The sequence below is a fragment of the Anolis sagrei genome, chromosome 8 (assembly GCF_037176765.1).
Source record: "Anolis sagrei isolate rAnoSag1 chromosome 8, rAnoSag1.mat, whole genome shotgun sequence".
Taxonomy (NCBI): domain Eukaryota; kingdom Metazoa; phylum Chordata; class Lepidosauria; order Squamata; family Dactyloidae; genus Anolis; species Anolis sagrei.
The window spans coordinates 24,648,827-24,668,869 of record NC_090028.1 but is presented as its reverse complement, the minus strand read 5'-3'; positions in this window follow the sequence as shown (position 1 = coordinate 24,668,869).

Below are 20,043 nucleotides of genomic sequence, written 5' to 3'. Positions count from 1 at the left end.
AATTTAAATTAAATTAAATATAAAATAGTATCAAATAAAATAATAAAATATAAAATAAAATATCTTCTATACACACAATAAAAGAGAAAATCTGTATGTGTTTGTATGCGACTGGGGTGTCCACTAACACAGGCAAGGTCCAGCCTCAGCAAACTATAGCTCCCACTACTCAGGAGACATCAAAGGCCAATGACATTGAAGGTTATAGTGAGTACCATCAACATGTCCAAGAGCCCTGCCAATGTCCTCCACAAACACCATCCTGTCCCTCACCCAAATGAAGGCTATCATACAAGGAGAATTTGCTCCTAGATTTTATGTGTTTCCTCCACCACAGACATCCCAGTTTTTCTGACTCTCTCCACTGATGTGGAAATTGCATGACCCCCTCCCCCACTGCCTTTCCCTTAACCCTTCCCTATTCTTTACTATTGGCCCAATTCTATCATTGGTGGGATTCAGATTCCCAAACGTCAAGGTCTATTTTCCCCAAACTCCACCAGTGTTCACATTTAGCCATACTGACCATTCACGCCAAGTTTGGTTCAGTTGAATCCAGACAAGACAGAGGTCCTCCTGGTCAGTCGCAAGGCCGAACAGGGTATAGGGTCGTAACCTGTGCTGGATGGGGTCACACTCCCCTTGAAGGCACAGGTTTGCAGCTTGGGAGTTCTCCTGGATTCATCACTGAGCCTGGAATCCCAGGTCTCGGCGGTGGCCAGGGGAGCGTTCACACAATTAAAACTTGTGTGCCAGCTGCACCCGTACCTTGGGAAGTCAGACTTGGCCACGGTGGTCCACGCTCTCGTTACATCTAGAATAGACTACTGCAACACACTCCATGTGGGGTTGCCTTTGAAGACTGCTCGGAAGCTTCAAATAGTCCAACGAGAGGCAGCCAGGTTAATAACTGGGGTGGCATACAGGGAGCATACAACTCCCATGTTACGCCAACTCCACTGGCTGCCAGTTTACTACCAGGCACAATTCAAAGTGCTGGCTTTGGCCTTTAAAGCCCTAAACGGCCCTGGCCCAAATTACCTGTCCAAACGCATCTCCCTCTACCATCGCAGAGATTAAGATCCTCCGGGGAGGCCCTGCTTTCCGTCCCGCCATTGTCAAAGGCGCGATTGGTGGGGACAAGGGACAGGGCCTTCTCGGTGATTGCTCCCCAGCTATGGAACTCCCTTCCTGGTGAGATCAGGTCGGCCTCTCCCTCCTGTCCTTTAAAAGGATGGTAAAAACTTGGCTGTGGGACCAAGCTTTCGGGACAGGACAATGAAGCGACAATGGGAAAGATGACAGAGCCAATTGGATTTGATGCGGATGGCTAGGACGGTTTTAAATTGTGTTATTTTAAATGGTGTATTTTAATATTTAGATAAATGTTTTTTAATGTTTATGTATTGTACCCAGGCATTGAATGTTTGCCATGTATATGCTGTGCTCCGCTCTGAGTCCCCTTCGGGGTGAGAAGGGCGGAATATAAGTGTTTTAAATAAATCAATCAATAACCCACTGTGCCACCGGGGGCTCCACCTCTGCTGCTAAGAGTAAAGTTTTTATGTTCCTTTTTCCCTCTTGTTTGTGTGTCTTTTGCATGGGACTTGGCTAAAACACGCTTTGTGCAACACGGCCTTCTTGGTGGTGGGCCTCCGCCTGTGAACTCACTCCCCAGTGAAATTAGGTTGGTGCCATCTCTCCTTTCCTTCAGGAAAAAGCTCAAATCGTGGTTGTGGGACCAGGCATTTGGACAGCAGGCTTAGAACGGAAAACAGAATGTTGGTGGACAAGAAAAGAGATTTAAAGACGGGCTCAAAGCCAACCTTAAAAACTCCGGCATAGACACTGAGAACTGGGCAGCCCTGGCCCTTGACTGCTCCAGCTGGAGGTCAACTGTGACCAGCAGTGCTGCAGAATTTGAAGAGGGCGAAAGGGAGACGCGTGCCAAGAGGAAGGCGCGTCAAGCCAACCCCGACTGAGACCGCCTTCCGCCTGGAAACCAATGCCCTCAGTGCGGAAGAAGATGCAGAGCAAGAATAGGGCTCCACAGCCACATACGGACCCACAAGAACACTGGAAGACAATCCTCCTCGGAAAACGAGGGATCGCCTAAGTAAGTGAACTGATAATGAACTAAGTCCCTGAATGTTGAATCTATTTTGGATGTGCCCATATTATTGTTAATAATGTTTTAACTGCCTATTTATATTTAATGTTTTAATCAATGTTTTAATCGTGTTCTCTTGCTATATTGTGTGTTGGCATCGAATTGTTGCCGGCGTAAGCCGCCCTGAGTCCCCCCTTGGGGATTGAGAATTGTTTGAAATAAATAAAATAAAATAAAAATTCTCAATCAGTTGGCATGATGTCTGTTGCAGTTAACCTACAACCTTATGCATTTTGTGCAATTTTACAAAATGACATTTTAAAATACCCCGGGCAACGCCAGGGACCCGTTAGTAAATAAATAAAATAATATAAAATAATAAAATATTTCACAAAAAAACAGGACATTCTAAATGCATAACAAATCATGATGCTTTATAAATATTCCCAAGACTTGGAAAACATTATTATTTCCAATGACAATAAAACATGCCAGTCCAGCAATGGATAGAATCAATGCTAAGGTTGGAATCAAACTTTCAGGCTTTTTTTTTAGGAGGGGGCAAATCTAGCAGAAATATAATTGGGGAGAAATGGCCAAAGAGAGTGCAAGGATTTCAATTCTTATACAAAAAAAAGTGACATAGGAAACCGCATTCAGTTTGATAGTGATGGATCAAGTATACAGTAATCTGGATTGTTGTGAGTTTTCCAGTCTGTATGGCCATATTCTGGAAGCATTCTCTCCTGATGTTTCATCTGCATCTACGGCAGGCATCCTCAGAGGTTGTGAGGTCCTCTAAAGAGGAGGTCCTCTAAAGATGCCCACCATAGATGCAGGCAAAACATCAGGAGAGAATGCTTCTGGAACATGGCCATACAGCCTGGAAAACGCACAACCCAATGATTCTGGCTATGAAAGCCTTCAACAATACATTATACAGTAATCTGATGCTCATTCCAGCCATCATTCCATCTGCAGCAATAATGCCTAATACAAAGAATGTACGTTTTGTCCATGGCGGTTGGTTAAGCCTGAGAAGATGTTGAGGTTTCAAAGGATCTTTATGGCTAGTTGAGATATTTATTCCCTGATATTGAGCTGAAACGAAGGGATGGACAGCATCTCATTCAAACAAATGTCAACATAACATTTGCTTCATTTTCACACAGGTCGTATGATAGACTTGTCATCCCATAATAATAATGACACAATTGTTTTCTGTCGTCCGTTGCAGGTAGGATCGCATCTCTTCAAAGAGAAATAGTTCGTGCTTGGGATAATAATGCAGCCCTTTCTTCGGGGTGTGAATGCGTCTCTTCCTGTCGAACACACATTGTCATATTGGATGTGGCCAGTTACATTGAGAAGCTCTAGAACCCTTTTCAACTTTTCTCTTTGTGTGTGGATATGTGTGTATAGAGATATATCTGTCTTGGCTCAGATGTCTTCATGCCCTGCAATGGTTTCCGATTTGAGCAAGACAGTTCCAGGCCCCTTCTACACCACCATAATATTAATCCAATATAATATTAATATATACATAATATTAATATAATATTAATTAATATTAATCTTGATTAATATCAAAGCAGATAATGCACATTATTATCTGCTTTGAACTGGATTATATGTGTCTACACTTACATATAATCCAGTTCAATGCACCAAAGCGAAGAAGGGATCCAACAAATGGAAGAAGACATCCTTTCTAAACCTTTGCCTAGGGATGATGGGAAATGTAGTCCACCAAAAAGTAGCCCTGGCAAAGCTCTGAGGGGATCTTTACACTTCCTAAATCATTGGCAGGGGATGATGGGATCTGTAGTTCCTAAAAAAAGTAACTCTGGCAAAGCTCTGAGGGGTTCTTTATATTTCCTAAAACATTGTCAGGGGATGATGGGATTTGCAGTCCCAAAAAAGTAGCCCTGGCAAAGCTCTGAGGTGATCTTCACAATTCCTAAACCATTGTCAGGGGATGCTGGGATCTGTGGTCACACAAAAGTAGCCCTGGCAAAGCTCTGAGGTGCTCTTTACACTTCCTAAACCATTGTCTGTGGATAGGATTTGTAGTCCCACAAGAGGGGCTCTTCACACTTCCTAAACAATTATCTGTGGATGATGGGATTTGTAGTCCCACAAAAGTAGCTCTGGCAGAGCTCTGAGGGGCTCTTTACACTTCCTAAACCATTGTCTGCGGATGGGATTTGTAGTCCCACAAGAGGGGCTCTTCACACTTCCTAAACAATTATCTGTGGATGATGGGATTTGTAGTCCCACAAAAGTAGCTCTGGCAAAGGCTCTGTGTTGCTCTTCACACTTCCTAAACAATTATCTGTGGATGATGGGATTTGTAGTTCCACAAAAGTAGCTCTGGCAAAGCTCTGAGGTGCTCTTTACACTTCCTCAACCATTGTCAGGGGATGACAGGATCTGTGGTCACATAAAAGTAGCTCTGGTGAAGCTCTGAGGCGTTCTTTACACTACCTAAACCATAGTCTGGGGATGATGAGGTCTGTGGTCCCCCAAAAGTAGCTCTGGCAAAGCTTTTGGAGGTGCTCTCTCCATTTTTCAGACCATTATTTGAGGATTATGGGACCCATAGTCCCTCCAAATGTAACCTTGAGGCACACTCAACAATGGCTGGGGATAATGGGACTTGCAGGCTGCCCCATTTCTTTAGTGGGAAGGGGATGGATGTGTCACCTTTCCACGCTCCATTTAACAACCCTGCAGAACCCCATCCTTTTGGAATGGAAAGTGTGAGTGTTGAACAGTGAGGAGGTCAAAGCCTAGCTATAATTATATTAAGGGGGAACGCAATGCCCTTGAATTTGCCTATCAATCATTAGCACCCAGGTGACATGATTGAACAGGTTTGCACAAAGATCACCTGAGTCACAGTCTTCTCCGTTGTATAGTGAGGCTTCCATATCCACTTGCGATAGGTTCCCAGATAGGCCTAGAGATGACCAAACGCCATTATATTACTTGTGATCTCTGCATCCTACAAAATCCCTTTGAGGACCTAAACACTAAGAATTTGCTCAGTCCTTCATGGCGATGCTATGGTTACTTCCAGGGGAGCATCTCAGAGAATCACCTGGAGGATGCACCAAATTCCTAGAAACGAAACCACAGGGATGAATTATGAAGTTCTTACCACATTCCTATTTCAACTCTATTGCAATCCTTTCCAAAATGTGCCTACAAATCAGTACATGCTCATAGTATGAAACGTCATCCTCTCGTTTTGATAAGCCACAAAGGACGGACCCAAGACAACAAGCAGGGCCTCCTTGACCCAAAAACACCATCACCGTCATGCAAAGATCTGCCTTCTTGCCATCTCTGTCCAGCATCGCTACTGTCATTCTGTACGGGCATCAGAAGCCAGCAACGTTTCTCAACCTGGTCCCAATGGCAAAGTATATGCAGGTCCATGAGTAATTCTTTTGTAAAGGTAGAGAGAGGTGAAGAAAAGGCATCCCTTTGGACATCTGGCTCAAGAGTTGGGTTGAGGTTCCTCTGCCGCCTGCCGGGCGTCCCTGGAGAGACCCTTCACCGTTGGGGTGGGAGGTGTGATGATGATGTCCGGGACTTTCAGGCGCTTGTCCGCCACCACAGGGACCTCACTGCCGCAGCCACTTCCTCCTCCACCTTGGCTGACGCAGGTCTTAAAGCCTAAAGGGACCCAAAAGGGAGAAGGTCAGGAATCACACATTCATAGAGTTGGAAGAGACCCCATGCGCCATCTACTCCAAGCCCCTTCTGCCCTGCAGGAAAAGCACAAAAGGCTCCAAGATCAAGTTTTTTGGGTTGTTTTTGGTTGAGTCAGGAGCGACTTGAGAACTGGAAGTCACTTCTAGTGTGATAGAATTGATAATCTGCAAGGGCGTTGCTCAGAGGATGCCCGGATGTGGGTTTTTTGTCCTATCTCCCAGTTCAAATTTTAGCTTTGAATGTGGCCCTGCCCAGTGAAATTTCTGTTTTTTATTGCTTGTTCTATATTCTCTGTGTCGTTTATTTTATTTCTTTGCATTTTATTTATTTTATTTCTGGTATTGCCATGTAATATATATAATAATAATATAATTATTATTATATTATTATTATAATGTATGTACTGTACTGATGGGTGTGGCCTCATGTAAGCCTCACCGAGTCCCCCTGGGGGAGATGGAGCGGGGTATAAATAAATTATTATTATTATTATTATTATTATTATTATTATTATTATTATTGGTGTTTTTTACCATCCTTGTGGGAGGCTTCTCTCATGTCCCCGCATGAGGAGCTAGAGCTCATACAGGGAGCTCTTCTGTGCTCTCCCCAAATTCGAACCTGTGACCTATCGGTCTTCAGTCTTGTCGGCACAGGGGTTTAACCCACTGCGCCACTGGGGGCTCCTACAATCAAAATATCCCTGACAGATGGCCATCCAGCCTGTTTAACAGCCTCCAAGGAAGGAGCCTCCTCCGGACTCCGAGGCTGAAAACCTCTCCTTACAGTCATGTAAGGAGAATGTCTTCCTAAAGTTCAATGGAACCTCCGTTCTGTACCCCACTCTACTTATGCTGGTCTTATGAAAAATTTTGATTTGATCGACGCTCCATGAATGTATAGTTCCCCCGCGGATCGGAAGTTGACGGATAAATGAATAATAATAATAATGTCCCAGTGGTGATCAGCACACTGGGTGCAGTGCCTAAAGACCTTGGCCTGCACTTAAACACAATCGGTGCTGACAAAATTACCATCTGCCAGCTGCAGAAGGCCACCTTACTGGGATCTGCACGCATTATTTGCCGATACATCGCACAGTCCTAGACACTTGGGAAGTGTCCGATGTGTGATCCAATTCAACAGCTAGCAGAATGTTTGCTGTGGACTTATCTTGTTGTGTTTCAAATAATAATAACAACAACAACAACAACAATAATAACACAATCCAAAGCAGAAGAGAAAACTGGCAAAAGGCAGCTCTCCCTGGCCAGTTCCTGGGGAAAATTGAGAGCCAAATTGACAAAGAAAAAACTTGGCTGTGGCTCACAAATGGAACTTGGGAAAAGGAGACGGAGGGCCTGATTCTGGCAGCCCAAGAACAAGCCAGTCAAACCAATGCCATCAAAACCAGAATTGAAAAGTCGACAACAGATCCCAAATGTAGATTCTGCAAGGAAGCCGATGAAAAAATAGATCACATCCTCATGCTGCAAGAAAATCGTACAGACAGACTACAAGCAGAGACATAACACCATTGCTCAGATGATTAACTGGAACTTGTGCCACAAAGACCATCTGCCTGCAACAAAGAACTGGTGGGATCACAAGCCAGAAAAAGTTACAGAGAATGAACATGTCAAACTCCTCTGGGACTTCCGGATTCAGACAGACAGAGTTTTGGAGCACAATACTCCTGACCTCACAATCGTGTTTAAAAAAAAAGTATGAATTGTCGATGTCGCAATCCCAGGTGACAGCAGGATTGCAGAGAAACAACTGGAAAAGCTGACACGATATGAGGATTTAAAAATCGAACTGCAAAGACTCTGGCACAAGCCAGTCAAGGTGGTCCCAGTGGTGATCGGCACACTGGGTGCAGTGCCGAAAGACCTTGGCCTGCACTTAAACACAATTGGCGCTGACAAAGTTACCATCTGCCAGTTGCAAAAGGCCACCTTACTGGGATCTGCATACATTATTTGCCGATACATCACACAGTCCTAGACACTTGGGAAGGGTCCGACGTGTGATCCAATTCGACAGCCAGCCAAGTGTCTGCTGTGGACTCATCTTGCTGTGTTTCTAATAATAATAATAATAATAATAATAATAATAATAATAATAATGTAAGACTCTCTGTTAACACGCATCCACAGAGATGCCGGAGAAATACAGTTTTGGGTTGCTTGAGAGTTCCTATTAAAAATAAGCGTAACTAATACTATATCACATACTATTCAATTACACAATTTCAATGGCACACAGGTAAACAACTATACACTCTGTAATGAGATATTAGGAGAAAGAAGAAGAAGAGAAGGAGGAAATAATAATGCTGGGAAGTAATGTTTGGGTCGTCACTACCCCCAGCTCCTTCAAGGTCAATCCAGTCACTTCAAGGATGCCATCCATCCATCTTGCCCTTGGTCGTCCCTCTTCCTTTTTCCTTCCATTTTCCCCAGCATCATTGTCTTCTCCAAGCTTTCCTGTCTTTTCATGATGTGGCCAAAGGACTTCATCTTTGCCTCTACTATCCTTCCCTCAAATGAGCAGTCGGGCTTTATTTCCTAAAGTATGGACTGTTTGGATCTTTTCGCAGTCCAAGGCACTCTCAGAACTTTCCTCCAACACCACAGTTCAAAAGCATCCCTTCGCTCAGCCTTCCCTAAGCTCCAGCTCTCACATCTGTAGGTGACTACGGAGAATTCCATTGCTTTAACTATCCGGATCTTTGTTGCCAGTGTGATGTCTCTACTCTTCACTATTTTATCGAGATTGGGCATTGCTCTCCTCCCAAGAAGGAAACGTCTCCTGATTTGCTGGCTGCAATCTGCGTCTGCAGTAATGCCCAATCTTTGCACCTAGAAATAGAAAGTCTGTCACTGCCTCCACGCTTTCTCCCTTTATTTTCCAGTTTTCAATCATTCTTGTTGCCATAATCTTGGAGGTTTTTTTATGTTTAACTGCAACCCTCCTTTCACCTTGATTAGAAGGCTCCTCAGCTCCTCCTCACTTTCAGCCATCAAAGTAGTATCATCTGCATATCTAAAGTTGTTTATGTTTCTTCCAGCAATTTTAACTCCAGTCTTGGATTTGTTAAGCCTGCACCTCGCATGATGTGTTCTGCATAATAGGTTGGGGGAGAGGATACAACTCCGCCGTACCCCTTTCCCAATCTTGAACCATTCTGTTGTTCCATGGTCAGTTCTTACTGTTGCTACTTGGTCATTATACAGATTCCTCAGGAGACAGACAAGGTGGCTTGGGTTCCCCATAAATATCACCAAGAACTTGCCACAATTTATTATGATCCACAAAGTCAAAGGCTTTAGAATAGTCAATAAAACAGAAATAGATGTTTTTCTGAAACTCCCTGCCTTTCTCCATTACCCAGCAGATATTTGGCCATTTGGTCTCTGGTTCCTCTGCCTTTTCTGAACCCAGCTTGAACATCTGGCAACTCTCTCTCCATGTCTTGCTGGAGTCTTCCTTGCGGGATCTTGAGCATTACCTTACTGGCATGAGAAATAAGAGCCACTGTACGGAAGTTTAAGCATTGTTTAACATTTCCCTTTTTTTATATGGGGATAGAAGTTTTTAGCATACCTGCCTAAAAACAATCAGAAGAGATGGACAAACTGGCTTTTTTCTTCTTCCAAGCCAAATTTGTGATTTAAAATGCTGCAAGAGCGCCCTCTTGTGTTGTTCATTCGTTCAGTTGGTTCCAACTCTTCGTGACTAGAGCTCCCTCTAGTGCTGACATAAAGGATGCGCGTAAGCAGCTCTAGATTTTGCTAAGATTTTAAAGTGCATTTGCAATATAATTACATTTTGTCCAATCTAAATGGGAGTGCTGTTGTGTCTCACTATTTGATGTGTCCTACCATATTTTAATGGTATTGAATTTCAATAAGCACAATCGATATTGCTAATTATTTTACATAGTCATTTTATATTGTATGTATTTGTAGGCCTATGGTCTGTTAAGCGTTACTAAACAACTACTTCCAAAGGGGATAAGGACAAGTTTGTGATGGCAAATACTGTTTAGCTCTGAGCTGCCCTGACTCCCTCCGGCGAGGTGGGGTGGGATATAAAAAAAAAACCTTATTATTATAATAACTTCAATTCACTTAGGTGATCCCTTCTTGTCCGAGTAGGATTGTCTTCCAAGATCGGTGTACTGGTGGTGGGTACGTAGGTGACCTGCATGTTCTCCTGCAGTGAGGGCATCAGTTTCCAGGTGGAAGCAGTCCCAGTCAGGGTTGGCTTGATGGGCCTTCCTCTTGGCACGTTTCTCTCTTTCGCCCTCCATTTGTGCCTCTTTGAATTTTACAGCACTGCTGGTCACAGCTTACCTCCAGCTGGAGCACTCCAGGGCCAGGGCTTCCCAGTTCTCAGTGTCTATGCCAGAGTTTTTAAGGTTTAAATCTCTTTTCCTGCCCACCAACATTCCGTTTTCTGTACAACATTCTGTATAACGACCAAGTAGCAACAGTAATACAAGACCACAGAACAACAGCCTGGTTCAAGATTGGGAAAGGAGTACAGCAGGGCTGTATACGCTCACTCAACCTATTCAACTTGTATGCAGAACATATCATGTGATGTGCGGGGGTTGACGAGGAATTCGAATGGCTGGACGAAACATTAACAAACTTAGATATATAGATGGTCTCACTTTGATGACTGAAATTGAGGAGGAGCCAAGGAGCCTTATGACCAAGGTGAAAGAAGAAGGGCTCCGGCCCATCATACCTGTCCAAACGTATCACCTTCTATGTCCCACCTCGGAGTTTAAGATCTTCTAGGGAGGCCCTACTCTCGGCCCCACCTTTATCACAAGTGAGACTGGTGGGGACGAGGGACAGGGCCTTCTCAGTGGTGGCCCCTCGCCTGTGGAATTCACTCCCTGGGGAAATTAGGTCATCGACATCCCTCCTTTCCTTCAGACGGAAGTTGAAAACATGGATATGGGACCAGGCCTTTGGGTAATCTGGCAGACTGACAAGGTAATGACGACCAGAGTTTGGAAAGGATTATGATAATGCTGAATGGACTGACGGATTTTTAGAACTAAAAGTTAGCCACTAGATTGGCTTTTCTTTTAGTTGTTATTGTATTAATTGATTGTTTTTAACTATTTGTGATTACTGCTGCTATGTATTTTACTTGTTGAATTATTGGCATCGAATTGTGCCTTTTGTAAGCCGCCCTGAGTCCCCCCCCAGGGGGTTTAGAAGGGCGGGGTAGAAGTACTCAAAATAAATAAATAAATAAAAGCTGGGTTGCAGTGAAACATCAAAAAAACCAAGATGATGGAAACCAAACTGGTTGAGAACTGGCAAATAGAGGGAGAAAAACATGCAGATAGTGATAGGGTTTGTATTTGTAGGTGCGAAGATGTTAGCAGACGCAGACTGCAGCCAGGAAATCAGAAGACATTTACTTCTTGGGAGGAGAGCAAGGACCAACCTCATTAAAATAGTGAAGAGTTGAAGCATCACACTGGCAATTAAGGTCTGCAATGGTAAAGCAATGGTAGTAACTCATTGATACAAAAGCTGGACCATAAGGAAGGCTGAGCAAAGGAAAGTAGGCACTTTGGTACTGTGGTGTTGGAGGAAAATTCTGAGAGTGTCTTGAACCACAAGAAGATCCAACCAGTCCAACCTCCATAGAATCATAGAATCAAAGAGTTGGAAGAGACCTCATGGGCCATCCAGTCCAACCCCTCACCAAGAAGCAGGAATATTGCATTCAAATCACCCCTGACAGATGGCCATCCAACCTCTGTTTAAAAACTTCCACCACACTCCGGGGCAGAGAGTTCCACTGCTGAACGGCTCTCACAGTCAGGAAGTTCTTCCTCATGTTCAGATGGAATCTCCTCTCTTGTAGTTTGAAGCCATTGTTCCGTGTCCTAGTCTCCAAGGAAGCAGAAAACAAGCTTGCTCCCTCCTCCCTGTGGCTTCCTCTCACATATTTATACATGGCTATCATATCTCCTCTCAGCCTTCTCTTCTTCAGGCTAAACATGCCCAGCTCCTTATGCCGCTCCTCATAGGGCTTGTTCTCCAGACCCTTGATCATTTTAGTCGCCCACATTCCAGCTTGTCAATATCTCTCTTGAATTGTGGTGCCCAGAATTGGACACAATATTCCAGGTGTGGTCTAACCACAGCAGAATAGAGCATGGGTAACATTACTTCCCTAGATCTAGACACTATGCTCCTATTGATGCAGGCCAAAATCCCATTGGCTTTTTTTGCCGCCACATCACATTGTTGGCTCATGTTTAACTTGTTGTCCACGAGGACTCCAAGATCTTTTTCACACGTACTGCTCTCAAGCCAGGCCTCATCGTCCCCCATTCTGTATCTTTGCATTTCGTTTTTTTTTTTGCCTAAGTGGAGTATCTTGCATTTATCACTGCTGAACTTCATTTTGTTAGTTTTGGCCCATCTCTCCAATCTGTCAAGATCATTTTGAATTCTGCTCCTGTCCTCTGGAGTATTGGCTATCCCTCCCAATTTGGTGTCGTCTGCAAACTTGATGATCATGCCTTCTAACCCTTCATCTAAGTAATTAATAAAGATGTTGAACAGGACCGGTCCCAGGACGGAACCCTGCGGCACTCCACTTGTCACTTGTCCAGGAAAGAAAGCCTGGCTGCTCACTGGAGGGGAGGATATTAGAAGAAAAGATGAAGTAATCTGGCTACATAATGAGAAGACAGGAAAGCTTGGAGAAGAGAATGATGCTGTGGGAAAGGGAAGGAAAAAGGAAGAGGGGCCGATCAAGGGCAGACAGGGAGATCTGGCATGGGCTGGTCCAGGAGGTCACCAAGAGGTGGAAACAACTGTGAACACACACACACACACACACACACACACACACACACACACACACACGCAAATATGCAAATATAAAAGAAAGGGAAACTGACAAATCCATCTATCAATACTCCTCCGTAAGGATGCAAAAACGGGGAAACCAAACAGGAAGTTTTCCAAAGAGTCCAGCTGTGCTACATTTGCAAAAGCCATACATTTCAATGGAGCGTTTCATCTAGCCGGAGGCTTAATTCTCACTCCTCCCTCCCTCTGGTTGTGACTCAATGGCATTTAGTGAAATGAGCTCAGTAGGCCATTAGTTCAAAAGAGTCGGACTCATCTGTTATTAATGATGATGGAATGGTGCTTTCTCTCTTTCTCTGGGAATCAATAAGTCCTCCTCCTCCTCCTCCTCCTTGCTCTTTCGGCCCAGCTGGTCGTGGGCAAATCCGCAGCCAGGACGCTTTGCCACCAAAAGAAGAGTGATTTGACAAATGCATTTCCAGGCAAAAGGAAGCGGGGCAATTGGATTGCATTATTACTGCTAAAGGGCTTGGCTGTATTGCACTCCGTCTGACTCCCAAGGATTTAAGCCCTGCCGGCTGCAAGGGCGGGGGGGGGGGGGGGCAGCAGAATAAATCCCCCTCCAAAAGTAATGCTATTTATTTTGATTTCTCGACTAGTCACGTTTTTTTCAAAGCACAATGCTTCTTCATCCATTTGACAATGCTGTTTTGACAAAATGAAAATTCAGATACATTTGTGTGTTATTGTTGGGGTTCAGCCTGAGTTTGAACTTGAACCTAATTCTCTGTTTGTTCCTCCTGATGCAAATGAAAGTATATTTACTGATGCTAGTGGAAATGTACCTTTTGATGCCAATGCTCCTGAAATTAGTGAGGAAGAAACTGCTGTAGGTTTGGAAAATGCCAATGTTCCTGAAATTAGTGAGGAAGGAACTTCTGTAGATTTGGAAAATGAAAGTACCAGTGTTTCTGAGAATGTTTCAGAGGGAGACCTTGAACTTTCCCTCCCTTCTGCACCTGTTAACTGTAATGACAACAGAAGGAGCCAAATTTGGGAAGACAGAAGTAAAACACTCAGTCTGCGTCGATCCTCCCGAATTCAAGAATTAAAAACATTGGCTTCAAAACAGAAGGGCGGTTCACGGAACCGATTCTTGAGTTTTAATTGCAATACGCCAGGCTGATTGCCTCAGTTCAGGCATCGTTTCAGAATTGATGAAGACCTTGGCAGTTCTCCCGGTTCCCTGGTCATAGTTTGGGAAGATTTCTAGGATATCAAGTACAGTTAGTGGATTGCTAACAGATTCCAGTATTTTCCCAGTGAGGCTTTTGGTTTTGCTTTGTCCATTTAAATTCATGTTTGCTGATTTTGCTGTGGCTTTTGACTTGCATTTTTCCTTTATTTTGTAACCATTTTTCTTCAATAAAAAAGGATTGTTTTTCACAGCCAAGTGTGGTGGATAGTTATCTTAGGGCCTCGTTCCCTGCTCTGAATTGCAACAGTTATCTATCTATCTATCTATCTATCTATCTATCTATCTATCTATTTAGAACATTTTTACCCCGCCCTTCTCAACCTTTAGGGGGACTCAGGGCGGCTTCCAATTGGCAACAATTCGATGCCGCATCCTAACATACAAAACAGAAATAATAACAGTTAAAAACATAAACATCTATATAAATAAAAATATAACGTTAGTTTGTGGGATTAACGTAACTCAAAAACCACTGGATGAATTAACATCAAATTTGGAAACAATAAACCTATCAGGCCAACGAGTGATCATCACCCATTAACACCCCCCCCCCCCCAAAAGCAGCAGAAGGGACTTAACCCAAAAAAGCTAAATGACAATACAGATGCAGATACCCTGCTTACTAAGCGTGGAGCCTTTGCTCTGCAGATAGCAGGGATGTACCTCTCTCAAGCACTGCCTTTGAGCCCAACTCAAAGGGAGGGAAGGAAGGAAACTAAAAAAAGGAAGGAAGAAAAGGGAGAGGGACGGAAGGAAAAGATGGAGAGAAAGAGGGAGGGAGGGAAGGAAGGAAAGAGAGAAGGAAGGATGGAACCAAAGAGCAAAGGAAGGAAGGAAGGAGGTAGAGAAGGAAGAAAGGAGAAGAAGGGAAAGAAAAGGGGGGAAGGAAGGAAAGAGGGAGGGAAGGAAGAAAACTAAAAAATAGAAGGAAGGAAGAAAAGAGAGAGACAGAAGGAAAGAGGGAGGAAGGGAAGGAAGGAAAGAGAGAAGGATGGAACCAAAGAGCGAAAGAAGGAAGGGAGGAAACTAAAAAAGAGAAGGAAGGAAGAAAAGGGAGAGGGGCGGAAGGAAAGATGGAGAGAAAGGGGGAGGGAGGGAAGGAAGGAAAGAGAGAAGGAAGGATGGAACCAAAGAGCGAAGGAAGGAAGGAAGGAAGGAGGTAGAGAAGGAAGGAAGGAGAAGAAGGGAAAGAAAAGGGGGGAAGGAAGGAAAGAGTGAGGAAAGGAAGGAAACTTAAAAAGAGAAGGAAGGAAGAAAAGACAGAGGGACGGAAGGAAAGAGGGAGGAAGGGAAGGAAAGAGAGAAGGAAAGATGGAACCAAAGAGCGAAGGGAGGGAGGGAGGGAGGGAGGGAGGGAGGGAGAAGGAAGGAAGGAAGGAAGGAAGGAAGGAAGAAAGGAAGGAGAAGAAGGGAAAGAAAGGGGAAGAAAGAAAAGAGGGAGGGAAGGAAGGAGAGAAAGAAAGAAAGAAAGAAAGAAAGAAAGAAAGAAAAGGAGAGAAAGAGGGAAGGTCACCGCTGAAACCTGGAACCCCAGGTTTCAGCAGTGACCAGGGGAGCATTCGCACAGTTAAAACTAGTGCGCCATCTGCGCCGTACCTTGGGAAGCTTGACTTGGCCATGGTAGTCTATGCTCTAGTCACATCCCGTTTAGACTACTGCAACGCTCTCTATGTGGGGTTGCCTCTGAAGACTGCTCGGAAGCTTCAAATGGTCCAACGATCGGCAGCCAGGACGTTAACAGGAGCGGCACTCAGGGAGCATACCACTCCACTGCTGCGCCAGCTCCACTGGCTGCCAATTTGCTACCGGGCACAATTCAAAGTGCTGGCTTTAGCCTTCAAAGCCCTAAACGGTTCTGGCCCGACCTACCTGTCCGAACGCGTCTCCTCCTATGAACCAGTTAAGATCATCTGGGGAGGCCCTGCTCTAGATCCCGCTTAGCAGTGGTTTAACCCACTGTGCCACCAGGGCTCCAACCTAACCATACACACACACACACACTTACTCACTGAAAAGAGCTCATCTGGTTGCTCTTCTGTGGGGTTTCAGTCTGCATCAGTGCCCTATATATTTGCAAACAGGGGCTCCATTGGCATAGAAAGTGCAACAGACTAGGTTCTTGTAGGTTTTTTCAGGTTTTTTCGGGCTATAGGGCCATGTTCTAGAGGCATTTCTCCTGACGTTTCGCCTGCATCTATGGCGAAACGTCAGGAGAAATGCCTCTAGAACATGGCCCTATAGCCCGAAAAAACCCACAAGAACCTAGTGATTCCAGCCATGAAAGCCTTCAACAATACAGTGCAACAAGCTGATATCCAACAGGTATAAACCCCAAAGGAGACACCTTCCTTCCTTCCTTCCTTCCTTCCTTCCTTCCTTCCTTCCTTCCTTCCTTCCTTTTTCCTTCCTTGGTCTGCACCAGCCAGACTTCTACCTGCAAGGCTGCTTTGAAAGACACAGGAGCCCAGGGAGAGCTGCTACCTGGGTAGAAGGTCACAGCTTATTAAACTGAATGTCAGCATGAAGAGGGAATAAATAATCCATGGCTCTGAAATATCGCTTTCAAGGTACCTTTCCTAGAAGTTGTAATCTGGGGGGGCTGACCTGGCCCCACACTGTGGGAGGGAGGAGACCCCCACGAAGCCAAGCTGCGGGTGGCCAACCTGACAGCTTTGCATTAAAGCTCGCGGCACACGCTGGCACCGTTCGGGGCGAAGCAGCGGTAAAAGCTAATGGCCAATGCAATATTTAGCGTTCAGCCAGAGTGCATTTACAGAGAGGAAGGATGCTGCTTTGCAAATGGTGCTTTCTCTCGGCTCGAGGCGGATGAGAGGCTGCCCTGGGACATCCCTCGGTAACTCTGGGCTTCCTCCAGAAATCGGGGCTTCGTGACTTCTGGAGCAGGAAGCGTGGCACTCTATTGGGATGCCTAATGGTGCCTTAATTTCATTTGCATTTTTGAAAGGCATTTACACCATCCAAATTGGCAAATATAGAAGAGTTTGATTTGAGACAGCCTTTTTGGTGGTGGCTCCCAGGGGGATGGAGTTACTTGGTTCCCTTTTCAAATAAAAAAGCAGCATTTGGCTGTTAATTGGCTGTTGCAAAAGGGACATTTGCTGCGGAGGGTTTGCTGTATTGCTGAGTTGTTTGCCATTGCCTTCCTCTGATGCTGAGAGAGTATGACGTGCCCAGAGTTTCCAAAGCCCAGCAGAGATTCAAATCCTGGTTCAAGCCACATAGTGAGATAAATGTGAGCTTTCCAAACATTTCATGTCAGTGCCACAGCTTTCAGACACGCATCATTTTGCAACACGGCGATTTGGTTTTATTCATTTAACCAAAGGGGTTAAGTGATATGGAGACATACATATATTGTAACAATGGAATGCATGGAGACACAATAGCAGAACTTTCCAAACATCTCATGTTGGTGACATACTTTTGAGACATGCATCATTTTGCAACATGGTGAAATCTAAGATCAACCGGGAAGGCCCTCCTCTTGTTCCCAACACCATCTCAAGCACGATTGGTGGAGACGAAGAATAGGACCTTTTCGGTGGTGGCCCCATCACTCTCCTCTTTTCTGAGGGACTGGAAGACCTGGTGGTTTATTGTCGAAGGCTTTCATGGCCGGAATCACTGGGTTGTTGTAGGTTTTTTCGGGCTATATGGCCATGATCTAGAGGCATTTTCTCCTGACGTTTCGCCTGCATCTATGGCAAGCATCCTCAGAGGTAGTGAGGTCTGTTGGAACTAGAAAAAAGGGTTTATATATCTGTGGAATGACCAGTGTGAGACAAAGGACTCTTGTCTGCTGGAGCTAAGTGTGAATGTTTCAACTGACCACCTTGATTAGCATATAATGGCCTGACAGTGCCTGGAGCAAACTTATGTTGAGATACCAGTATTAAAAAACTCTAAAATTACAACAGCACAACAACAGAGAGGAAACAAACAAGGACATCTAATCACCTCTCAACATAAGTTTGCTCAAGGGTTCTTTCTCCCACCCTGGACCTTATGCCACAGATATATAAACCCCTCTTGCCTAGTTTCCAACAGATCTCACAACCTCTGAGGATGTCTACTATAGATGTGGGTGAAGCGTCAGGAAAGAATGCTTCTGGAACATGGCTGACAGCCTGGAATACTCACAGCAACCCATTGATTCCGGCCATGAAAGCCAATGACAACACATTTCCGAGATGTTTCGTTCTTTCTCGTGCAACTACACACTGCAGCTGACACACTGACGTGTTGCGACACAGCTTGGAAAGCTCTGATCTATACATTAGTTGAAACCCTTCCTGCCTCTTCCTGCAATCAGTGAAGGACGGAAGCCAACGGCATACTTATGCCTCGCTCCTATGTTTGCCCCTGGGATAAGCAAGCCGGCCCCCATTGATGGCTGCCAAGTTTGGTTTTAACTCAATTGAGGGAAGGCAGAGGTGAGCGCCTTGTCCAGACGTCCAGGTTTACTGCAGTCATAAAATTCCTTCGACAGATTGCTTGGCCAGCAGCAAACTTACCAAGAAGCGTGTGTGTTTATGTTCCTTCAAGCCTCCTGGGAACTTCTGCCTAGAGTTTCCTTAGGCCAGTAGTTCTCAACCTTCCTAATGCCGCGACCCCTTAATATAGTGGTTCTCAACCCTAATGACCCCTTAATACAATCCCTCATGTTGTGGTGACCCCCAACCATAATATTGTTTTGTTGCTACTCCATAACAGTCATTTTAGTACTGTTATAAATCATATTGTAAATATCTGACATGCAGGATGCATTTTCATTCACTGGACCAATCTGGGCACAAATACCCAATACACCCAAATGTGAATTCTAGTGGGGTTGGGGGAAGATTGATTTTGTAATTTGGGAGTTGTAGTTGCTGGGATTTATAGTTTGCCTATAATCAAAGAGCATTCTGAACTGCACCAGCGATGGATTTGAACCAAACTTGGCTCCCATGACCAATGGGAAACACTGGAAGGGTTTGATGGGCATTGAACTTGAGTTTGGGAGTTGTAGTTCACCTATATCCAGAGAGCACTGTGGACATGCAATGGTGGATCTGGACCAAACTTGGCACGAATACTCAATATGCCCAAATGTAAACACTGGTGGAGTCTGCGGAAAATAGATCTTGACATTTGGGAGTTGTAGTTGCTGGGATTTATAGTTCATTACAATCAAAGAACATTCTGAACTCCACCAGCAATAGAATTGGCTCAAACTTCTCACATGGAATCCCCATGACCATCAGAAAATACTGTGTTTTCTTATGGTCTTTGGTGACCCCTCTGTCACCCCCTCGCGACCCCTTCAGGGGTCCCAATCCCCAGGTTGAGAAACACTGCCTTAGGCAATCCCTTCCTCCGAAATATAGGCTATGGCCCCTGAAATTCACTGGCACTCTTGCTTGGGGCTCCGTGGAGTATACGGAAGGGCTCTGCAATAGCCTCTTCGGTTCATGACAACGTCCATGATGAGGACCGCTCCGGTTGCCCTTCTTTGATTACAGATGATTTGATTTGATCGCACACTCAAATCTTTGGTTTTTGTGGTCCTCTGTTAGGAGTTTCGGGACCCAACGGGAGCACAATTTCCTAAACTTTAGGTGTTCAGAAACAATGTTGTAAAGTTTTTTCGGGCTATAGAGCCATGTTCTAGAGGCATTTCTCCTGACGTTTCACCTGCATCTATGGCAAGCATCCTCAGAGGTTGTGAGGTCTGTTGGAATTAGGACAATGGGTTTATATATCTGTGGAATGGCTGGGGTGGGGCAAGGAGCTCTTCCCTGCTGCAGTTAGGTGTGAATGTTTCAGCTGATCACCTTCATTAGCATTTGAAGGCCTGCCTGAGCCTGGGAAAATCTCTTGCTGGGAGGTGTTAATCTGTGCCTGGACCACACCAACAATCACCATGTCAGACTACACAGAGAAGCCATTGAAATCCACAAGCATGTGGACAATTTCAACAGAAAGGAAGAGACCATGAAAATGAACAAAATCTGGCTACCAGTATTTAAAAACTCTAAAATTACAACAGCAAAACAACAGAGAGGAAACAACCAGGCACGGATTAA